Here is a 24,286-nt window from a genome sequence, read left to right as displayed (position 1 = left end):
TTCACATGGGAGATGTACTGGTCTGCCAAACATACCATCTGTACATTCATAGAATGATAACTCTTCCGGTTTCTGTACACCTGTTCACTCCTGTGGGGGGGACCAAAGCCACATGGGTCCCATCAATGGCACCTATGATGTTGGGGATATGTCCCTGGGCATAGAAATCACCTTTCACTGTAGGCAAATCCTCCACCTGAGGGAAAACGATGTATCTCCGCATGTGTTTCAGAAGGGCAGATAAGACTCTGGATAATACGTTGGAAAACATAGGCTGGGACATCCCTGATGCCTTGGCCACAGTTGTTTGAAAAGACCCACTTGCAAGGAAATGGAGCACTGACAGCACCTGCACTTGAGGGGGGATTCCTGTGGGATGGCGGATTGCTGACATCAGGTCTGGCTCCAACTGGGTACACAGTTCCTGTATTGTGGCACGGTCAAGCCTGTAGGTGATTATCAAATTTCGCTCCTCCATTGTCGCAGGTCCACCAACGGTCAGTACACCGGAGGATGCCGCCATCTCCTCACATGTCCCATCGGACAGTGCCTATGAAGGACAACAGCAATCACAGAGTCAAACAACTCAGAGGTACGCACCCACAGTTTACACAGAACACCAATCATACACAAAAGGTGGCCGGTATGCATGTTGAGACTAGGCCTAGGTATGTGTGACGCAGTTGAAAATGAAGCCATGTGGGTCCCTAAAATGGCGGCTGCCTGACCTGTAAAGTGGGACAATGGGATGTGAGGTAACTGCACTGGCGTTGTACACCGCCGCGGTAGGAGGTCGGAGAACGCGGCGCAATGCTGCATTGGTTAACATTGGACCCTGTGGGTCCCAGGAGCCAATGACGATGTACGCCGGTGGTGACGGTACGCACCACCGTGGACGTGACCGCCGCGGACGTGACCGACATTTTCTATCTGTTCAATCACTCGATACCTGATCTTCGACAGGAGAGGACCTACACTGCAAGTGCTGCTGTGACCTCGGTCTGGAAGAGACAATGGCTCGTGCGTGTGGGGAAAGGGCCCCTGCCTTCACATTGGAGGAGTTGGAGAAGCTCGTGGATGGGGTCCTCCCCCAGTACACTCTACTCTGTGGTCCTCCAGACAAACAGGGAAGTACACAGGGAGCATGTTGTGTGGGCTATGCCTGTGTGTAGAGGGCTGAATGTAAGAAGGAAGGGGGCAGAGTGCTGCGTGCATGAAAGACGGTGAATGCATGTGCCACATGGCAAGGGTAGAGATGGGGGCCAATCACTTTGACGGTGCAGTTGGTAATGACTTCTCTTCTTCCCCTGTACATTTCATGTAGGTCAGCGCCCACCAGAAGAAAGATTTATGGCGTGCCATCGCCAAGGACGTCCGGACCCTGGGGGTCTACCACAGACGGAGCACCCACTGCCGGAAAAGATGGGAGGACATTTGCCGCTGGAGCAAGAAGACGGCGGAGGCTGAGCTGCAGATGGCCTCCCAACGTGGGAGGGGTGCCCGTCGCACCATGACCCCCCTGATGTTCAGGATCCTGACGGTGGCCTACCCGGAGTTGGATGGGCGCTTGAGGGCATCACAGCAGACACAAGGGGGTGAGTACACTCTCATTCTGCTGACTTTGCGTGCAGTGGAGTTGTCTGGGTGGGGGAGGAGGGCTGTGGGTTTCCCTAGGCCAGGGCGAGTTCCGTAGGCAAGGCCCCTCCGTAAGGCAGGCCATGTAGCACCCCAACCCACCTCTGTAGACTGCCAAGTACAGCTATTCATGCCCCTGTGTCATCTATGTGTGCAGATGTCGTCCATAGGCTTGTAGGCCATTTCCCAGTAATTGAACAGTGGAGCCCAAGAGCGCGGCATAGTGCAGGGGGCTTCTGTGTCTGTCTTGTCCGCCAACGGTAGCGGTAATCCATGCACTCAACATGTCTTTCTTCTGTCGTCCCCCCCTTTTTGTGTTCTCCCTGTTCTTGTGTGCATTAGCATCATCAGGCGGAGGATCAGTGGCACCGGAGCACGAGGGAGCTGCATTCCACATGGCCCTGGAGGGCGAGACTACGGACTCGGAATTCACCAGTGGGACGGAGGGCGAGGGAGCATCACGGCGGGAACAGGAGCTGACACCAGCAACACGGACACGTCCTCTGATGGGAACTCCCTTGTGGTGGTGGCAACATCTATGCGCCCCACATCTACAGGTACAGCCGCCATCCCCCCTACCAGCACCGCCCTCCCAGCAGCCCCTCTGCCTTCGCCCCGTGCCCGCTCACCCAGGAGGCTGGGTATCACCTTCACCCCAGGCACCTCAGGCCCTGCCCCTATCACCCCTGCTGCCCTCAGTGAGGAGGCCATTGACCTTCTCAGGTCCCTCACTGTTGGGCAGTCTACTATTTTGAATGCCATCCATGGTGTAGAAAGGCAGTTGCAACAAACTAATGCATTCCTGGAAGGCATTCATTCTGGTCAGGCGGCCCTTCACCGAGCTTTTCAAACTCTGGCCTCAGCACTGATGGCAGCCATTGTCCCTGTCTCTAGCCTCCCCCCTCCAACTTCCTCCACCCAGACCAAATCCCCTGTACCTCTGCCTATCCCAAGCACACCATCAGACCAGCCTGCACACACCTCACCACACAAGGGAAGCTCAGGCAAACATAAGCACCACATATCCCACAGGCACTTATGCAAGCAACACACACATGCAGACACACCAACATCCACTGCCTCCACTGTGTCCCCCTCGTCGTCGTCTCCCTCCTCCCTCCCAGTCTCGTCTACACTCACACTTGCATGCACTACCTCTACAGCCACTACGTCCCTCACCAGCACACCCACCAGCACACCCCGCTCACGTGCAGTCACCACCCCCACTACCACTCACACGTCCCCTGTGTCCTCTCCCAGTGTGTCTGTGACGCCCCCTCCCAAGATACACAAACGCAGCCACAAACACACCCAACAGACATCCACCTCACGACAGCCTCCAGCGCCTGCACCTGCACCCAAAGTCACCAAACGTACACCTCCTACTACCACCACCTCTTCCTCCACTCCCAAATCCCCTCCAGCTACCAATCCCAGTGTGTCCAAGAAATATTTCATGTCCAGCCTTGACCTTTTTGCCACACCTCCCCCACCCCGTCCATCTCATAGGTCCCGAAGTAGCACCTCAGCCACAACATCTCCGGGACCAGTGGTGCCTGTAGTCACCGGTATGTGGAGTGCACTGGCCACCAGGACAGCCAGTGTGGCACGGAGCCACAGCACAGCCAGTCCCCCAGCTGTGAAGCATCAGAAGTTGGCCAGTGCCCGGCGGGAGAGGGGGAAGACTCCAGCCACCAAAGCCGCTCCCAGGGGTCCCGGTGGGAGGGTGGAGTCAGCTGTGACACCTCCCAAGGTGGGGAAGGGCCACAAGAAACCGGGCAAGTCTGGGAAGAGCTGCACGGCCGAGAAGACCGCCATCATCCCCGCTGTCCAGGAGGCCACCGCCAGCCCCAGCCCAGCTGCCCAGGAGGCCACCGCCAGCCCCAGCCCAGCTGCCCAGGAGGCCACTCCCAGACCCAGCCCAGCTGCCCAGGAGGCCACCGCCAGCCCCAGCCCAGCTGCCCAGGAGGGCACCGCCAGCCGCAGCCCAGCTGATCCGTGAAGGACCGCCAGCACAAGCCCCGCTGGGCCATGAAGGACCGCCAGCACAAGCACCGCTGAACAGGGCACCGCCAACTCAAGCACTGCTGAACAGGGAAGTGCCCGCACAAGCACCACTGGGCCATGAAGGACCGCCAGCACAAGCACCGCTGAACAGGGCTCCGCCAACTCAAGCACCGCTGAACAGGGCACTGCCAGCACAAGCACCGCTGGGCCATGAAGGACCGCCAACTCAAGCACCGCTGAACAGGGCACCGCCAACTCAAGCACCGCTAAACAGGGCACTGCCAACTCAAGCACCGCTGAACAGGGCACCGCCAGCAGAAGCACCGCTGGCCTATGAAGGACCGCCAACTCAAGCACCGCTGGGCCATGAAGGACCACCAACTCAAGCACCGCTAGCCCATGAGCGGCAGGGGCACCGACGCAACTGGGTCCGTCACGGGGTGAGTGATGCACTCTGGGCACCAGTCCCCCTCCAGAACCAGTGGAGACATCCATCCACTACCTCTGTCCTTCACAGGATGAAGCACTCTGGGCACCAGTCCCCCTCCAGAACCAGTGGAGACATCCATCCACTACCACTGTCCTCCACTACCTCTGTCCTTCACAGGATGAAGCACTCTGGGCACCAGTCCCCCTCCAGAACCAGTGGAGACTGTTATCCACTTGAGAGACTGTGGCTTTGCACTCCCCAGGATTGAACAGTGGGCAAACCACCCACTGTAGAGACTTGAGAGACTGTGGCTTTGCACTCCCCAGGATTGAACAGTGGGCAACCCACCCACTGTAGAGACTTGAGAGACTGTGGCTTTGCACTCCCCAGGATTGAACAGTGGGCAACCCACCCACTGTTGTCGACTTGAGAAACTGTGGCTTTGCACTCCCCAGGATTGAACAGTGGGCAAACCACCCACTGTAGAGACTTGAGAGACTGTGGCTTTGCACTCCCCAGGATTGAACAGTGGGCAACCCACCCACAGTTGTCGACTTGAGAGACTGTGGCTTTGCACTCCCCAGGATTGAACAGTGGGCAACCCACCCACTGTAGAGACTTGAGAGACTGTGGCTTTGCACTCCCCAGGATTGAACAGTGGGCAACCCCACCCATTGTTGTCGACTTGAGAGACTGTGGCTTTGCACTCCCCAGGATTGAACAGTGGGCAAACCACCCACTGTAGAGACTTGAGAGACTGTGGCTTTGCACTCCCCAGGATTGAACAGTGGGCAACCCACCCACTGTTTTCAACTTGAGAGACTGTGGCTTTGCACTCCCCAGGATTGAACAGTGGGCAACCCACCCACTGTAGAGACTTGAGAGACTGTGACTTTGCACTCCCCAGGATACATCAGTGGGCATTGAGTCCCCTCATGGATCTGGCATCGTACACTCATCCGGCTGAGGTGCTCCCCCTTCCCTTCCCCCTGAGGTGTCTGTTGTATTTCTATCTGATGCCCCTGCAGTGTTCTCTCTGTTTTGATCTGGTATTGAGTGTGGGCCTCGCCCATGCATTTTGGGCCCAGTGGTCCACGGACTATAAATGGTGCAATACCTGGACTTGTATTATTGGTGCATATATTTGTTTATAGTGTATATATATTTTGGAGTACTGGATTTTAATGGATTACAATCGTTACAATCATTTCCTTTTGTCTTTGCATTCTTCCGGGTGGCTTGGAGGGTGTAACTGTAATGTATCAACATGTATTAGTGTGTGTGTTGTAGTGGGTGAGAGTGGGGGTGGGGGTGTTGCGTGTGTGTGTCCCTGTTTTTTCCCTCCCCTGTGTCGTAGGTGCAGTGCTCACCGTGGTCTTCGCTGCTGGCGTTTGTGCTCCTGGTAGAGGAGCAGGAAGACTATCGCAGGTAGAATTTGGAGTTCCGGTTCCATGGTGTCCTCGTTCCTCATGGGGTGTGTAGAGGTGAGCGTTTTCCCTTCAAAATTCCTGTTTCCGCCGTGTTTTTATCCGTGGTGAATCCGCCCCGGAAAAGGTGGCGGATTGGTCTGTCATTATAGTGTGGGCGGTACATTGTCTCCCGCCTGTCTGTTGGCGGTGACCGCCGCGCTGTTTGTTTGTACCGCCATGGCGGTCTGAGTGTTAAAGTGGCTGTCTTTGTTGGTGGTTTCCGCCACGGTCGCAATTGCAATTTCTTTACTGCCGGCCTGTTGGGAGTCTTAGCGCCGCTTTAACACCGTCCGCCAGGGTTGTAATGACCACTATAGTTTTTAAAGGAACCCCAATCAGACTGAAGTCTAACAAGGATCTAGATCTCTCAACTGCCTGTTCTCCCGGTGTCATCCCTTGAGAGCTCCCTGCGAACCCTCCTCTTATCACGTCTTGGATCATTACTCCCTGATCACATACACTAGGCTCTGCCTGTGCATACAATGGTACTGGTGGACCAACTGTAATAGGTAAGGATATGGCAGCTGGCGTCTGTCTGCTTCCCAAACCCTGTAGAGCATTAACTCCCACATTTTGATTCATTACAGGTGCTGTGACTGACTGCTGTCCTGTGACCGAAGTGTAACTCAGAGCCATCCAAAAGTGGAGTTGGCTCAATCTGCACTAACTTTGATCTTGCATAAGCTAGATCAAGCGGCACCATCAAGTTCGTAGTTGTCTCTCATTTCAGGACATCAGGGTAGAGCCTCTGAACTGGTGGTGGCTGCAACTGTGTCTGCATCTCTGTAGCAGTAGACACACTGACACTATTCTGCATTGGAGCTGGTGTCGCTATAGTCGTTACCTGTACCTGGTTTGTTGTTCCCTGGTTTTTCATCGAATTTACAGGACCTGCACTGGTACTTGGTCTACTATCATCCATGGCATATGGCGGTGGACGATCATGTAACAACTGATTAAGAAACTCATCATCATCTGAGTCGTCGGCATCTGCCCAAGACTTGTTAATCTCCTTTCCTTTACTAGAGCCCTTGTCCGTTTTAAAAGTGGCCTTTCTTCCCTGCATGTCGGCTTCTTGAGTTATTGCAGGAAACATCCGAACTCCGTCTATTATTTCCCTTCTCCACATTCTGTGTTCACTATCCCATCTAGCCTCCGCTAATGTCTTTTCTGCTTTCCTCATCCTTCTCTCAAACTTCTGTTGCCTCTGTCATATGGCCATTAGCTCCCAAATCGCTAGCGCCTCAAACTGGGCCGGTCTCGGACGGCTTTTGCTCATTTAACGCCTTCCGCAAATTCTCTAGGATCCCTATGTTGAATGACCCATTGTCTGGGAACGACAAACACTCATCTTTCTCTGTTAATTTGCACCATTGCTTTAGCCAAAGACATGGGCGACTCCCTTCTCCTCCATTACGGCATAAGCCGGAGTATCCTCTGGCAGTGTAGGCTCCCCCACACTCGCTGTAATGTACACATCTCCCCTCAAAGCGCTCCTTAAAGCCTTGAAAAACTTCATTTTTGCGTCTTTCATTTTGTTTATAATTGAATCAGGAAGTGACTTTAATTCCCAGAACACTCTTCGCCTACCTTCTCAACCAATTGCCTCTCACGAACGGCTGCCAATCCGTGCGTGACCCTTCTCACTAACCAACCTATCCCAGCACGGCTCCAATGACGTCACACTCACACACACTGCGGCTGACAAAGTCCTGCGGCTTGTCTTCCTCACTCCAGAACCACACAAAAATGAATGCAATATTTTGCGAGCACTTAACAACAGAAACTCAAATTTTACTACAGGAAGGGTAACACAATCGCTTCAGAACTTTACAGAGATTTCACTTGAAGTCTCAGCCGCTACACTCTCCTTCTCAGATCCTGCACTCGCAAGCAGAATTTGACCCGCAAATTCTATTCCCGACTTTGACTCAAACTCGACTCGTCAACCACGCGCGATTGACCTATTAAACCGCACAAATTACAACATAAACCCAGTGTTTCATACACTTATCAATATACTCCGGAGTCTTAGACCACGCAGGGTCCGTACATCACCAACAACCACATGGACAATTTTTTAGCACAAAGCGCCACACTCACATGAAGTTCGCCGACTTCCCTACTCTCATACTGCGGAGTATGCACACTCCTACTAAAACATCACCTGGCCTAAAATCCTCACAAACGTCACAATTCACCTGCAATTTGCATAAGCTGTGCAAGCGCAAACCCTACTTCACCCACACCATCACTAGAACGCCGAGAACATACCCAACTCACTTCGGCAAGCTCCAGGATCCTGGGAAAGTCATTTGGGACTTCGGGGCACATCACCTCTCCACTTTGCATCATCTCAAAAACAATTCTAAAACAATGGTCCCTCGTCTAAGGGCCCCAAAGGGCTGCAACCGTCCTCTGCTACCAGAACAGATAACGCGTCCCGACCTAGTTACTTTACTTAATCGGGGACTCTTTTTAGACCAATGAACCTTTTGACCCTGATTGGAGACACCTTAAGACGAGATAACTATTTGGCATTTTAATCAATAGATCAATAACCTCATCAATGTTCACAATAACAAATTAATCAAATTAGTTAATGACATTAATAAGAATCGAAACACACCATGTCCTTTCAGCCATGAATAACCACACAAATTTAGTAACATTTAGGATATTTATTTCCTATTTGTTACACTTTACTAGTAAGTTTATTAGTCTCAATAACAGAAAACACATCAACAATGTCACAATATGGCAACTTGAATAAGACTTCATCAAAGCAAAGATCATGAACATTAGAACACAGCACAAAGTCAACATTAAGCAACCTTAGCAGAGTATCATTAGCGCATTATTCAACAAAGCAAAGATTTAGGGGGTGATTCTAAGCTTGGCGGGCGGCAGGAGCCGCCCGCCAAGCGGGAACCGCCAGAAGACCGTACCGCGGTCAAAAGACCGTACCGCGGTCAAAAGACCGCGGCGGTCATTCTGGGTTTCCCGCTGGGCTGGCGGGCGACCGCCAAAAGGCCGCCCGCCAGACCAGCGGGAAACACCCTTCCACGAGGAAGCCGGCTCCGAATGGAGCCGGCAGAGTGGAAGGGGTGCGACGGGTGCAGTTGCACCCGTCGCAAATTTCAGTGTCTGCTATGCAGACACTGAAATTCAAAGTGGGGCCCTCTTACGGGGGCCCCTGCAGTGCCCATGCCATTGGCATGGGCACTGCAGGGGCCCCCAGGGGCCCCACGACACCCCTCACCGCCATCCTGTTCCTGGCGGTCGAAACCGCCAGGAACAGGATGGCGGTGAGGGGGTCGGAATCCCCCATGGCGGCGCAGCTTGCTGCGCCGCCATGGGGGATTCCTCAGGGCAGCGGAAAACCGGCGGGACACCGGCGGGTTTTCCGTTTCTGACCGCGGCCATACCGCCACGGTCAGAATGCCCTTAGGAGCACCGCCAGCCTGTTGACGGTGCTCCCGCGGTCCCCTACCCTGGCGGTCTCGGACCGCCAGGGTAGGAATGACCCCCTTAGTCATTTGTCCATTTGCATCCGTTTTAGTGAACTCCTTAACTAACCTCGAATTAGCATCATCATGTTGGGCTTCATGCAAAACAATTTAGTAACACAAATTTAGAAAGCATCTAACTATGGTCTCTATCAAAAGAGCAGTTGGTACCTATAAATAGAAGGCAAACTCACAATTACAATTCATTGTCATATAGTTACCCTCCGTACTGGGTCAGCATACAGAGTCAGTCTTCGTCCTCAGGACATCAGTTGATTCGCCATCAGCCAGGATAGAACAGCAGTCTCAGCAAGGTAGGGCAAAGGCTCTTCCCTCATAAGGAGGAGAAGTAAGTATCGAACATGGCAAGAAGGTGAGGATGGTTTAAAGTGTCAATAGCAAAACAAAGACGGAATATCAGAGTAACGGCAAGCATGTCCCTCTAACGGCCCAGTAAAAGGCGTGTAATAGCTTCAAAAGAATGGCATAATATGGCCTATTTCTCCTAGTGACATGTCATTATATCGAATCTGGCTAATCAGCTTCTAATTTCCAATTGGGCAATATTTGGTGCATCGTTATCTCTGTCCAATGATCCGTTGATCACCTTACTAGAATTTTCACCTAAAACAGTTCTCACATAGTTTATTGGCTCATTCGATTTACGTCTTCAATGGGTAGAAGGTAAGGTAGGAAAAGTTACACTTGTTGCTCCAGTCAGTAGCTCCATTGTCTTTACCAGTTTAGGCGTCCTTGTACCTGTTGCGAATTTACACTGTTGCATTCGGCAAGAATGTCTCCTTGAGCAAGTCGGGTCTCATGAGAAAGAATTTACTACAGTTTCTCGCACATCTCTAACTTCTGGAAAAATACAGCTTCACGTCCTTTAGGTAGACAGCACATTGCACGTTAGGAAAATGCATTTAATATGAGACCAGGCAGCTAGGCCCGGACCCTTGCTAACTAAGGCCTAGTGATTAATTTAGCAAAAACCTTACATATAACTCATAAATGCAAATATAAAATCATACATTAATACATTATTAAGTCATCATCAGTCAATTTCATTAATCATCGTATACATTGGTGGCCACTCCCCGTGGGCACATCTCAAACGCGTACATCAGTAGCACATTAATACATTTTCTATGCGGCTTTATTATACAATTATTATGTATGCATTTTCATGTTAATATTGAATATAAAAGCTACACTCCAACAAGGACAACACTTACCTATATGCACTTTCCTCCAATTAGTGTTTACATGCAAGATGTGATGCTGCTTAAAAACAATGTTCCTGAATACTGTGTCAGACACTGAAGAATTAGGGTATTTCTAGAGTTCTCTTTAAAAAATGAAAGGATTGGACATCTATTTTCTTGTAGCCTATGTGTATGGAGTGCCGTGCTGAAATGTGCACTTTGGGTGCATTATATATACACTTGTGGGGAGAAAAAGCATTCCTACTAGCTGACAGGGTTTAGGCTCACTCACTGTACTTGCACCAGAACCCAAACCTCTCAGATCTAACATTGATCACATTGTAGACATTTTACCAAAGTTTGAAGGTGTTACCATCCCATAGCATTATTTAGAGCTATGATTCTAGAGTAAATTTTAAAGAGACCGGAAGAGCAATGGAAATGCTGCAACCTATGCTTGGGAGAAGTATTAGATCATTAGACCTCCGGCGCCACTAAAAGAGCGACCCAACAACTCGATAAGCAGTGCAAATCTGATGTTAAAGAAGCAGTTGAAGCCTATTAGGAAGACGTTTTTTGTCTTATACAATCAACCACCTCATTGTGTTGGCAATGGCAATGCTAGAGACCCTAGGGAATGTGGGACAAGAGTCACATTCATACATATTGAAGAACCAAAGAGAGAGCGAGCAAAACAAAGTGAACTGAAAAGAGAATGCTTAGGCATACGCCTATAGAGTGCAGGTAATGCTCCCTCAGACATTTTAGGTCAACTGTGCCATTAGAAGGGAAGACGAACAATGTATAGAAGTCAGTCAGACAGTCTTGAAAGAACAGTCCCCGAAAGAGCGCATGTTTGCAATGAATGGGGTAACAGGCCTTTATGGACCAATTTCTGCCACTTTGTGATGACTTGTGCTACTTCCTTTTTTATATTTATGGAAATACAAACAAGATTATGCACATCAGAAGGGGCAATCGGTATTTACAAAACTAAAACCGATTGTTTATTTATTATAAATGCAGTGCGTGCGTTGACAATGTTCAATAGATGGTGTAACCTCACCTCACTTCATCAAAGGGCAAGAAAAGGGCGGATTTTAGAAGCTTTTGGAAAGACTAAAAGGAAAAATGCTGCAATAACTCCACACTGAGTTCCGTACCCATGCCAATCTTTTAGTCAAATTAATTCCTGAATACATCAGTGTTGAAGACTTTTGTTTCCTGACTCAAGAGTACTTTAGATCTACAATCGGGCAGGATGTCTGGGAACCTGTGCTCCCGATGACCAACCACTCTATTTTCTTGCCTTTTTGACGGATGTTTTGGGGCCAGGTGAGGGCGTCAATTGTAGATTCCCAGTGGTCAAATAATATGGTGCCGGCATTTGACGTATGCATGGTCCTTGTAGAAATTAGCCTTGGTTCTTGAATGCAAACATTTGAATATTAATTGAATATTAATTCTGGAGTCCGTTGCAAATCAGTGGAGAAATGTCAGTGGTGGGTTCACATTAAAATGTTTCTGCAGGTTCAAACATGCCCTACGGGTCTGGTTTGTTTTGAAATCGTAACATTCTGGCTAGGTTTTCTGTCAGGCCGGTGTAACCGATATTACAGTAGCCTTGGCAGCTGATACACAGAGGAGCTAGAGGCAATAATTTTCAGAACAAGAATTGCATATTAACACCATTACCTTGCCATTCATTTGGGTAGCAAATGTGAGGTCTGCAACTCTGACAACTGTTTTTCTCTTAGTTCCATGAACATTAACATACAGACGGTACTGCGATTTTCTATCCCAAGGTGTTCTGAATACACTATAAAAAGTGAAATAATCTTGCATATAAAATGCATCATGTTACTGGATTTAAATTGAGGAAGATGACATACCAAGTTTTACATAAAACATATCGACATTGCACAGAATATAGTACTGACAAAATGAAAAAAACAGATCAGGGATAGACCATCGTGATGACAGACTTACAGCTGACCAACATCTTTAATCTTGCTTACCAGAGTACACAATCATAAAACACAAATTTACCACCCATAAATGTAGGAGCACGGACGTGCTCACAACACGAAACCAGGACATTTGAAGTTCTGTAATGAATCTATAGATGAACACTACATTCCCGTCTGCCTCTGGAAAAGGCCAATAACCCTGATAAGTGTAGCTTTGGCTAGTGAGTAGTTAATGAATTACAGACATGGGTAATAGCCTATCATGCATTTTTTGTGAAATTTAACATATTGACAAGTAACTGAATTGCTATGTATTACGTGACTGATAGTTCTTATATCTGTAATAGACTGCCAATATTTTTTTTCTCATTCAGAGGCAATTTAGTTGCATTTCTTCAGGCCATCCTAATGAATGTCTCAGGTGGTCCTGTATGGTGACAGAGAAGAGAACTCTGTTCTCGCCTATTGAGCATAGGGAACATGTGTGATGGCTGTAATGTCCACGGTGCAGTACTGGTCGAGAGTTTCCATTTTAGGCATGTTACCACACATAACGTGATTTATTCTTTGTGGCCTCCATGCGGTAACATCTATATTGTGCAGAAGTCTCAGCATGTCAAGTCACTCATATTACATCCTAGGCAGATTCGATTCACTGAGCATGGTTGTAGCCTATGCTCTGGTTAGCGTTGTGTGAGACTGCTTGATGATTCTAATCTTACAAGCATTCTCGCTTGTTTTTTCAATGCTGAATTTAGTTTTTTGGTTCAGATAGAGACACATGTTCTGATTTGCCTCGCGATTAATATCAGAGTGACGACCTGCACTTTTGGTGAGCTTCTGTGCCTTGTTAAGCATTATCACATCTTGGAGTCTATAATTATTATATAAAAAAGTTACTGTTCGTTTTACTCTGAACTTTTGTTTTCCTTTTAGAGACATACCGGTTATTGACGTCTGTAGGAGTTCGTGGTCGTGGACAGTAGTTGTACACTTGCATGATACACGTGTTGTACGGCTCTCACTAGTTTGCAAAAAATATTGCTTTTACCCAATTGACAAAGGTCAGCTATTCTGAATATTTAGATACAACGTAAATTGTTTACTTTTTTTTTTACTTTTATTTGTTCATTATTCGGTATTCATTCACTCCCCTTTGCCTCTTTTTTAAGATGCAATTTCCATTTGTCATAGCTATTGTCCTGGTGGATAGCATCTTAAGTTGAGTTAGAAGGGTTGAATCGTCCAATCATTGCTTTCCCTTTGCTTTTGACTAAATCTGAGCTGACACAAAATACTCATCGATGATGCTGCCACATTTCACTTGATGCTTTAACAGCCAAACCCTCATGTTTTTGTGTTGATTTGTGCTATATTTGTCCCCTATTCACAAATCATGAGTACTAAGTTCTATAAACACCATTTATGTAGCGCTTAAAAATATTTTTAAAGTAATGCATACTTAATTACACCGAATTTGCTAGTGGGCTTCAATATGCTCTTGTTGGCAGGTATCATGTCTCTAAGTTTTGAAATTAACTTTGAAATGCATTTAAATATTTCAAAAGGAACAGTTTTTCCCAGGTAACTCATGTTTAGGTATATAACTGCAGCATTTGGGACTCCTGGACTGAGCACTGATTGGTTTGAACACAATGATTCCAAAGTGGCATATAGCGAGCAATTGTAACTCCGCTAAGCCACCATTTCTGGTGACATGCTGCATGGCCATGGACTGCGTGCGAAACAGAAAGAAAAGCAAAAGAATGTCCCCTCAAGTATAAGAGTAGTTAGGGTAATGGTGGAATTACTACAGCGTAGGTGTAATAGCTGCATTTAATGGAAACACTGTAAGGAATTGTGGCTTATGTCTTTTATCTTTGATGCTTGCTATTGCTAGCACTGTATTGTTTGTTTTCAAAGTTGGAATATAAATTAATCTGTTTTATAAAAAAAATAAAAGGCCACATTTGAAAAGGCAAGATGTGCAGCAATACATTTATTTTCAGATTTTGAATCATGTTGTTTGCCTCTCCTCTGCAACTGAATTTTTGTCCCTGATTTGTCTCAACAGATTGGATTATTCTTTATAAATATTTCTCTTTCATTTATTACCTTGATTAGCATCTTTTGCTATCTTTGTGATTTCTTATCTAGCAGGTTAGCTCAACATCCTCGTAGATCTCCTAACCTTTGAGTCATATCTAGCTCAACTATTTTTTATGTCTTGATGTTGGGCTTGGTGTAGGGAGGCCTGATGTCTTGCCAATACACCACTGCAATCTACATCTTCGCTCAAGACCAAGGTAGATTGCAAAACCACATTTATTGCCAGAAAGCTAGATATTGATCCACAATGGATTCTTTTTGTGATTTGGTGTAAATCTGTCTGGTCATTTTTGAAAAATTAAGATTTAAAATGTATAGGTAAATAAATATCTAACAGTCCAGTGCTAATACTACAACCGCCTCACACTCCCATCAATACACACAGAACCAGACCCACATACACACCCATTACTCTCTTACAGACACAGCCAACACACACATACATACTGAACATATAGAGACACATATATGCACACCTATCTACAGCCACACATAGACACAGACAAACTGAAATTCTACATATAGACTACCAGTACCCACACTTGCACACTTACAAGCACACACCAATGCACACACATGCACTCACAGTGGCAACTTTACACACAGTTATACACACACATAGAGGCACATACCTAGACACACACATACTGATTCACTTAAACACACACATCACACATACACCTATAAACCCACCTACACACACATTCATGCACACATTCACACACCTAGACACCCACCTAGACACATACAAACACACCTACACATACTGACAATCACCTACACACAAACACACATACTCATGCACATACACAGCTAGACTTCCACATGTATTTATACATACAAACACACACACACACCTAGAAAACCACAGAAACACACACACACAATCACACACACACACACACACATACACATATACTTACATTCATATAACGCACTTACCCGGACATCCACCTACACACACACACACACACACACACACACAGACACACATGCACACACAACATCCATATACCGCCTTTGACACATGCACATACACACATGAACAACACTGATAGACACACGTAAATCCACAGAGACTTACCATATTCCTTTTTAAATGCCGTGTAGAATGTTTTAAAATTATATGTGTGGGAACTCAATTAAGGGTTATGGACCATAAGCCCCTTCTGAGAAAAAGAATTCAAAACAAAGAAAAGCTGAGAACCCACATTGTAAATTGAAAAGAGAATATAATCCAAATGATAATTGGAAAATAAAATGCCAAATGATCTTTGTAGTGTGACAAATATATACAGTCTTTAATCAAAGGTTCATAGATCCATTCAAAAACCATTTAGTGATGACAGTGTAGAGAAATATCAGTCATTAAATCATGAGGGCATCCCAAAGGTTGATGAAAGTAAATTAATAACAGAAGACCTTTTTTAGTGTGACAAATATATACAGTCTTTAGTCATAGGTTCATAGGTCCTTCCAAGAGCATTTAGTGATGGTGGTGCAAAAAGGTCAATCATTGATTTCTTAAGGCATCCAAATGGTTGGTGAGATTGAATCAGTAGCAGTAGCCGACATGTGTTTCACCCTCTATGGTAATTTCACCTGGGGCTTTCTGAAGGCTGTAATCAATTTAAGAATAAACAAAGTAAATGTCAATGGTAAACCTTTTTAGACTAATTATATTAGTGGTAGAAGGGTTATAAGCACGCAAAGTGACATGCAGAACTAAAGACAGCCTGTGCTGTTTTTCCTAGATTTAATGTGAAATAGGTGAAGATTAAAGTTGTACCAGAAGTAACTGTGGATACCCTAAGGGGAACCAAATGTTAGGAAGTAAAGTGGTGTGTGATGTCAATAAAAAGAAAGAAGTTTTATAGTTTCTAAAATTAATGAGAAGATGTGACTGTCTCATCATTACAGTCCAAGTGTGATTAGTGATGGCTGTTAAAATAACAACACATTAAGGGGTTATAATAGTTATGTGTGCTGGCACATCTAATTAGCAGTGCAAGTTAAGTCTTAATAGAGGCTTAATCATAGTTTAATTAAGGCAAATTCTTGAAAAATATGGAATAACAATTAGAAAAATCATACCAGTATGATAGTCATGTTTGTACTTCTCAGTAATCATTGGTCCAAATGTTAGCAATGAAAGTTCAAACAAACAAGTAGCTATCATACAGAGATCAAAGAAAATAAATCATTTTTTCTCATACGATAATTTCAAGTGTGAGATAGACGAGAATAAATTTGTTACATTTAACCACATCATGATTTAACAATAGTAGGAGGGCTATTAATGAGGCTGTACCTAGCATGATAAATAATCTGAGATTTAAAGTTTCTTTGTTTCATGATCTGTAGTTTCTCCGATTAATCGGATTAAAAGGTTTGACGTCCGAAAAATACCTTCTACATTACTCAAAGTTTCACTAACCCTGTGAAAGGGTAATAGAACTTACCCGAATACCAGGAAAAGATATGATATTTGAAGAGCCGGCAGCAATTTGCCGATCGCACGTCTTAGTCGGACGCCATCTTGGAAGAGTTACATGTACGCGTTTAAATGTAACCTATCCCATACCCGCTTTGTCCAACCTTTCTGTTGGCACCATCTATTCGGGATGTGTGAGAAAACAGCGGGCGCCATATTGGAACGGGCCTGAGGACCCGAAAAGTCGCCAAGTCAAGAGACGACAGACGAGGAATGAGTAAAAAAAAATGAGAAAGAATATAATAAATGTTTTTATTTTGAGGCGACTTTGACTTCGGTGTAATTGAAGTTCCAGATTTCCCCCTCTGGGATGTGGTTTCAACTGTTGGAGGCCACAGATGGTAAATGTACGATCATTAAAATGATGTTCCAAAAAGTGATCCACCAGAGTAAATTTAATGTCATTTTTTTGAATATTGCGAAAATGTTCTTGTATTCGAATCTTCAGAGGCCGAATCGTACTACCAATATAGGCTTTTTTACAAGGACAAATAATGGTGTAAACAATATTAGTACTATCACAGTTGATCAAATCTCGGATGATGAATTCTTGATCATTGATCATAACAGATTTAGATTTCAAAAGACCAAGCTTGCAAATTGAGCAATTAGTGCAGCTGTAAAAGCCCTGAGGTCTTGGTAGTGTACTTTGTTTGGAAGATGAGTAACAATAGAATGAGGAACAGAGTTTACCCTTAAGATTTAAGCCTCTTCTGAAACCCATTTGGGGGTTAAATGGAAGATATTGGTTAATTGAAGGATTATTGTGCAACAAATAACAGTGTTTACAAAGTGTTTTTCGAATCAGGTGATGTCCATTATGGTAGTCAGTAATGAAACAGATCTCTGGATTTTTCTCAATGGTTCTAGATTTATTGAGCATAATATTGCGTTCTGATTTAGCATATTGTTCCTTAAGTTTATTTAAGTTTGTAGTGTCATAGCCTCTAATTGACAGGCGTTGGATAATTTCAAAAGCCACATCCTCATAGTCCGCCTTGTCGCTGTGGTTCAATCTTGCTCTACTGTCGGAATATTGTGGATAATGCTGGATGGATGAGAGCTAGAAGCATGTAAAATTGAGTTTGCTGCAGTCTTTTTTCTATGAAGGCGAGTTTGTAATTGTTCATCCTTGATGTATAGAGTTAGGTCTAAGTACTCTATTGTTGTTCTGGAGAATTGATAAGTTATATCAATATTCCATCGGTTAGGTGCGAGAGATTCCAGGAAGAGTTGAAGTACAGATTCATGACGTTGCCAAATTAGTAAAATGTCCTCTATATAATGACCCCAGAAGATAATATGCTGGGAAAAATGATCAGATTGATCATTCCAGAGACAAAATCTTTCTATAGCTCCCATGAGTATACATTCATATGGTGGAGCAAATTTAGCTCCCATCGCTGTCCCTTGAAGTTGAAGGTAAAATTGACCATCAAAAAGAAAATAAATGATTCTGAAGACAGAACGAAAGCAACTCAATTATCATTTTATTGCGTTCTGTATATTGAGCCGATCTTGTGGAAAGACAACTTTTTACTGCTTCGATTCCATCTTGATGTCGAATAGAGGTGTAGAGGCTTACCACGTCTATAGTGGCTAAGATGCACTCAGATTGCCAATCAATATTTTGCAATTTTCTTAAAATGTCCTTAGTGTCTTTTATGAAGGATGGTAAGCTATGCATAAATGGTTGTAGTTCTGAATCTATGAGAGTGCCTAGGTTATAGCAAATAGAATTGATTCCCGAGAAGATGGGTCTGCCTTTCGGGGGTTATCACAAATACACTCTCTGAACATCTACACACTACATTTGCAATGCATACACACAATAGCCACAGATTCAGAACACTGAGACACACACATCCACACACACACACACGCAGTCACTCAGTGAACACCAATACACACATTCACAATGTAGTGGCTCGTACACATACATGTGACCTACTGTGCCTCTGTTGAAATTGTTTGGTTGGAAATTTTCAATGCGATGGGGAGAGAAAGCATACCTCGCATCACCTGCATCAAAAAAGTTACTTTATTTTAGAAAGAGGCCTCTTTTCTAAATGTAATACATAATGTTTAGATACACACAGTTGATGTGAGTGTAAAGTGTGTGTAGGGATTAATAAGTATGGTTGAGATGCCATCCTTAGATGCACATACAGTCCCAGTGTAAAGTGTTGTTACTTACCAATGACCCACATGCCACCAAAATCCCTGGTAACTTTGTGTGTGTAAGAGGTGACTGGTGAAAGATTAAGCTGTAGTGCTTGCTTCTAGGAAGACCAGTGTACAAATCCATGAAGCTGCCCTGTTATCGGACACTGCTTGCATATTGCTATACTGTCAGTGATGTCTGTTGCAGAAAAGTGGTTCTTCATAGTGAGGTTGCTGTCAATGGCACCTATCTCACGAAGGAAGTGGGGTAATGCATAAAATGTCCTTGCAACCCTTTGCCTTTCTACAAGTGACTGTGTCATAATACATTGGTGCACTCTTCTGTGAATCCATCTCAATACCTGATATAAGCATTGAGACTAGCTTGTTTATTAGATGTCAAAGTTGTCAGAGGTGAATTTCTGTCAGAATCCAGTCACCCTGAAATTGACAGCAGCCAGTATTTTGACTGAGGCAGGGATAGCCTCGGAGCAAACTGTGGGTGAATCAAGCTCTTCCTCTCAGTCTGCAAATTGTTCAAATATCACATCAGATGAGACGTGGCATCTGGTAATGACTGTTTCACTGGGCATGCCAAAGATGGTGAGCCCTTAGTCTATCAGCCCTTTCTCCCCTCCTCAAATAAAATAGTTTTGTTTTCAAAATTAGGAGCAAAGCAACAAAGACGTTCATCAACATATTGAAGGCAGAAAAAGTTGTTAAGTGTGAATTTATTTCCTATGTGGCTAGCCTAGATGTGGTTGGTTGATGTTTGTTAGAGATGCCATTCTTGGTGTGGTTTTCTCCCTAATTGTTTGCCTTTAACCTCCTGTTTTGCTGACTTTATTTTTGCTGCCAATGGGACTCTGAATACCTTACCTTTGCTAACCAGTGCTATAGTGTTTGTAGAATTGGCTCATACCTAATTGACCCATTTTATTTACCAGTAAATTGCTAGTAAGGTGGTACTGCTTATACCTAGGCCCTGTAAATTGAATGCTACTAGTGGGCCTTCAAAACTGATTGTGCCACCTACTTAAGTAGCCCCCTAAACATGTCTCAGGTTTGCCATTGCAGCCTGTGTGCGCAGTTTTAACTGCCATTTCGACCTTGCAAAAGAAAGCTTTTGTGTAGCCCAAACCTTCCTAATTTATATATATAAGTCACTCCAAATTAGGACCTGGACAGCCTAGAGGGCAGGGTGCAGTGTATTTAAAAAAATGCATGTATTTTTAATGTCCTAGCTGTGAAAAACTCTTACATTTGTTTTTCACTACTGCAAGGCCTACCTCTCCTATAGGATAACATTTGAGTCACCTTATTAAATGTAATAAGCTGTATCCTCCAAGTTGGAACAGGTAACCAGTTCATGTCTGGTGTCTTTGAAATTGTAATGAAAGTCCTGTCTTATGGTAAAGTCAGATTTTAAATTCCAAGTTTTAAAATGTTGCCATTTTCCTGCCTTAGCCATTTAGTGCTTGTAGCATCTGTAGCATCTGTAGCCTGTAGCATGACTGGGCGCAGCTGACAGCTGAGCTATGTGTATTCCTTCTAGGCAGCTACACACAATAGAGAACTTATGTGTGCCTGGATGGGCCAACACTGGCAGGGGGGGGAAATGGACTGGCTACAGCTCTACTTACATTTAAATAAGCTGTGTCCTGTCTCCACACAAATGGCTGCATACCCCCTGTACTTAGTCTGGCGCCAGGGCAGGGGAGGCAGGACAGCTGTGCACTTTAAAGGGAAAACTCTAGAAGCTTCCCCCACTTCATAGGCGGCACCTGCAATAGGTTTTGGACATCTGACACCAACTCTTCAGAATACTTCTGGACCTGTGGAGATTCTAACAGGAAGAAAGACTGTTGTGCTGCTGAAAGGACAGCCTCTCTACTGGTCTGGTGCCCTGCTGGACTAGTTCTTGTTTGGACTGTTGCCTTGCTAGATTGCTGCCGTGCTGCCCTCCTGCCTTCCTGTCTGAGCCAGAGGGATTGAACTTTCATCTGAACCCATGACTCACACAGAGACTTCAAGGGCTAGTCTGTGCAGACTCCCAACCATCTCAACCGGCACACAGATTCTGCTGGGGTAAGCCCCTGACTCCAAGGTGGTGCCCTTTAAGTCCTGGACCCTTTGATTGCTATCAGATGAGGGGAATTGAAGTTCTTGGGTTCTACACAACAGCGAACAGGCCATTGCCACCAAAACCTTGTCACTCGCACTGCCTGCCAATGCAAAGTTCTGTCAACTCAACTCTTTGTGCTATAGCATCAATCGCTTGTGTAGTGCGCCATCACAAAACTCCCGCAATAACCATCCATGATGCCAGGTCTGCTCGTCTTACTACATTGATGACCATCCTCAATGTTTCCCTGCTTGTTGCTGCCACCTCCACTGCAAACAGGACTCCTTGCAGTGGACTGAGAAGTTAACTTCTCAGTGGGACTAACCTGGTATCTGTATCCAAACTGTGGTCCATACAAGTAAGCTTTCACTTATGTCTTTCTCCCGGTCTCTCACTACCAGATTACTGTAAGTGGCGCTTTGGCCTTTTGGTTGAAATTTCACTTAAATATTTTAAATTGCAATTCTCTCATATTTTTGTTGTTCTGATCTTCATTTATTTATTAAAATGTACTTTAAATATAGTCTCTAAGTTAAGACTGACTGCTGTGTGCCAAGCTAGAGCTTTGAGCACAGATTAATTTGGGGTTTGCTTGTGCCTCACCCTGACAAGGTTTGTGGTTTCTTCTATAAAAGGGTTTCACCCAGTGCTTAATTTGGCCTGTGGTTTCCGGTGCTTAGCACAAGCACTTGGTTCATAGGGCTGAGCTTCTAGAAATTTTCTCCCATGGGTAGTGGGCCCGAAAATAAATCTGCTTGTCCTTCGGATGGCTGCTGGTATGCCTTCACAGGCTGACCCGCCGACATTCAGGTATGATCAATGTGCATCATCATGTTAGTGATGTCAACAAGGCAGCCTGTCATGAAGACCACATCATTAATTCATTTTTTTCATTCCAGTTGGATAATTATGGCTGAGTTAGGGCGAGACAGCCTGGACAGCACAGGCGCAAGACGAAGTTTTCAGTAAGACTGAGTACATGAAGAGCAAATTAAAACTGCATATGTAAATTTTGCTCAGCTTGCTGCTAAAATCTGAAACTGTCTGGCCATAATTCCACCTTTGTCAGTGTGCTTGTTGCCCATCACCAACTCCAGTTGAACCACTCTCCCTAGTAGTGTGCTGCACAGGCTACATTATACTTAGCTGCAAGTACTTTAACAGCTGTGTTGAGGCTGCCTGACTTTGGCAAGGGCAACATTACAGGAAGCACCTCCCACAGAGGAGCTAAGAGGAGGGAACCATTAGTGACACTAGACCCTTGCTGCTTCTGTGTGTGCATAAGACACAGGAAACCAGCCCAGGATCAAATCCATAGGCTTAGTACCCCATGAGTGACGGGCCCCCAATATATCTGGGTGGACATCCATTCATTAAGACTGAATCGCACAGTACAAAGCAGAGGAATCTGGGGGTCGATCCCGGTTTCCCTGCTAGACCAAATTTTGTGAGCATAGGCAAAGACAGAAACCATTGTCGGCACTGGACCCTTACTGCAATATGGATGTGCCTAGAAACAAAGTGTAAGGTAATTTGGGTCTGTTGTGAAGTGCTTATCTATCTTTGGTCATAGGGCTCCTTGTTATGTAAAACTGTAGAAAATTATTTGTGGATTCTACTTGTCAGCCCTCTTCTAATGTCATCCCCCATGAATAAAACACAAAGCATTAACCCGTAATGTCCAGAAGATATGTAAATCTAATTATTATGTCTGAATAATAGGGGGGTTGCCCAATATTAACCCTCTTGAGTCTTGGGTTTATCAATGAACATCACAATAAACAATGACTATTGAGGAATAGAGCTTTGCGCAAGTATTTAGTCAACAATAATATACTAGTTATTATTAGACTAAGGGGGTCATTCATGGCAGAAACCGCCATGCTGCCGCACTCACGCGGCCCCCATTCTGACATTCCCGATGGGCCGGCGGGAATGAGGCCGCAACATTGGAGCCGGCTCCTAATGGAGCCGGCGGAGTTGTGGCCATGCGACGGGTGCAGTTGCACCCGTCGCGCTTTTCACTGTCTGCTATGCAGACAGTGAAAAGCTGGCCGGGGCCCTGTTAGGGGGCCCCTGCACTGCCCATGCCAGTGGCATGGGCAGTGCAGGGGCCCCCAGGGGCCCCAGGACACCCCTTACCGCCAGCCTCTTCCTGGCGGTGCAAACCGCCAGAAACAGGCCGGCGGTAAGGGGGTCATAATCCCCAGGGCAGTGCTGCTTGCAGCGCTGCCCTGGCGGATTATCCCCGCCGGGGCATAAATGGAGGGAAACCGCCGGCCTCGGCGGTGCGACCGCGGCGCTACTGCCGCGGTCGGAATAGGGCAGGAAGCACCGCCAGCCTGTTGGCGGTGCTTCCGTCATTTTTGCCCTGGCGGTCTCGGACCGCCAGGGTCAGAATGACCCTCTAATTGTTTTTAATTTACCATATTTCATTTTTTAGAATTATTTCAATAGTAGCAAACACTACTAGGATATAGGACCAATATGTATCAATCCTGTACCAAACATTATGTAAACATAAACAAAAATTGTGTCTATAAATTACCATATTACCATAATAAAAGCCTATAATATAAAACATTCAATCCACTGTACACTGTCCTTATATATAATTGTTTAGTGGGTGACAGCCAATGTGTAAATAGTCCACATTCGGTCCGTCATTCAGGTAGTCCATAGTTCACAGGCCAATCACCTAAAGTCCAAATTGTCTCACATCTGATGTGAATTTTAGGCTGATGGACTTCCTGCACTTGTGAATTATTTTAGTATTCTTTGTAGAGAGAAAAATGTCTTTACATTTCAGTCATTTATTCAAGGCCTCTTCAGGACTATACAAGTAGTGTGTATCCTTAACTTTAAGGAAAACAAACACACGACAACCTCATATCATTACGGGTCTTAAGCTAGAAAATCTCTAATCAACCATGTGCTCATATTTACATGCAGCAAGACAAACATGGTGAAAAGGAGCCACAAATATTGACGGATTCAGTATAAAAAACATGAACAGGAACAGTACTCATGGTCTTACTTTACTGTTATATGAGTGGGACATGGTGTCCATGGTGCAGGTGTTCAGCTTCTATTGCCTAAAAAAACATCTATCTGTGTGAAGGGATCTCTGAAAACTGCTGGTGAGTACGGAAGATGTCAGTCCAAAAAGT

This window comes from Pleurodeles waltl, chromosome 6, assembly GCF_031143425.1.
Source record: "Pleurodeles waltl isolate 20211129_DDA chromosome 6, aPleWal1.hap1.20221129, whole genome shotgun sequence".
Classification (NCBI taxonomy): Eukaryota; Metazoa; Chordata; class Amphibia; order Caudata; family Salamandridae; genus Pleurodeles; species Pleurodeles waltl.
This window is presented reverse-complemented; position numbering follows the sequence as displayed.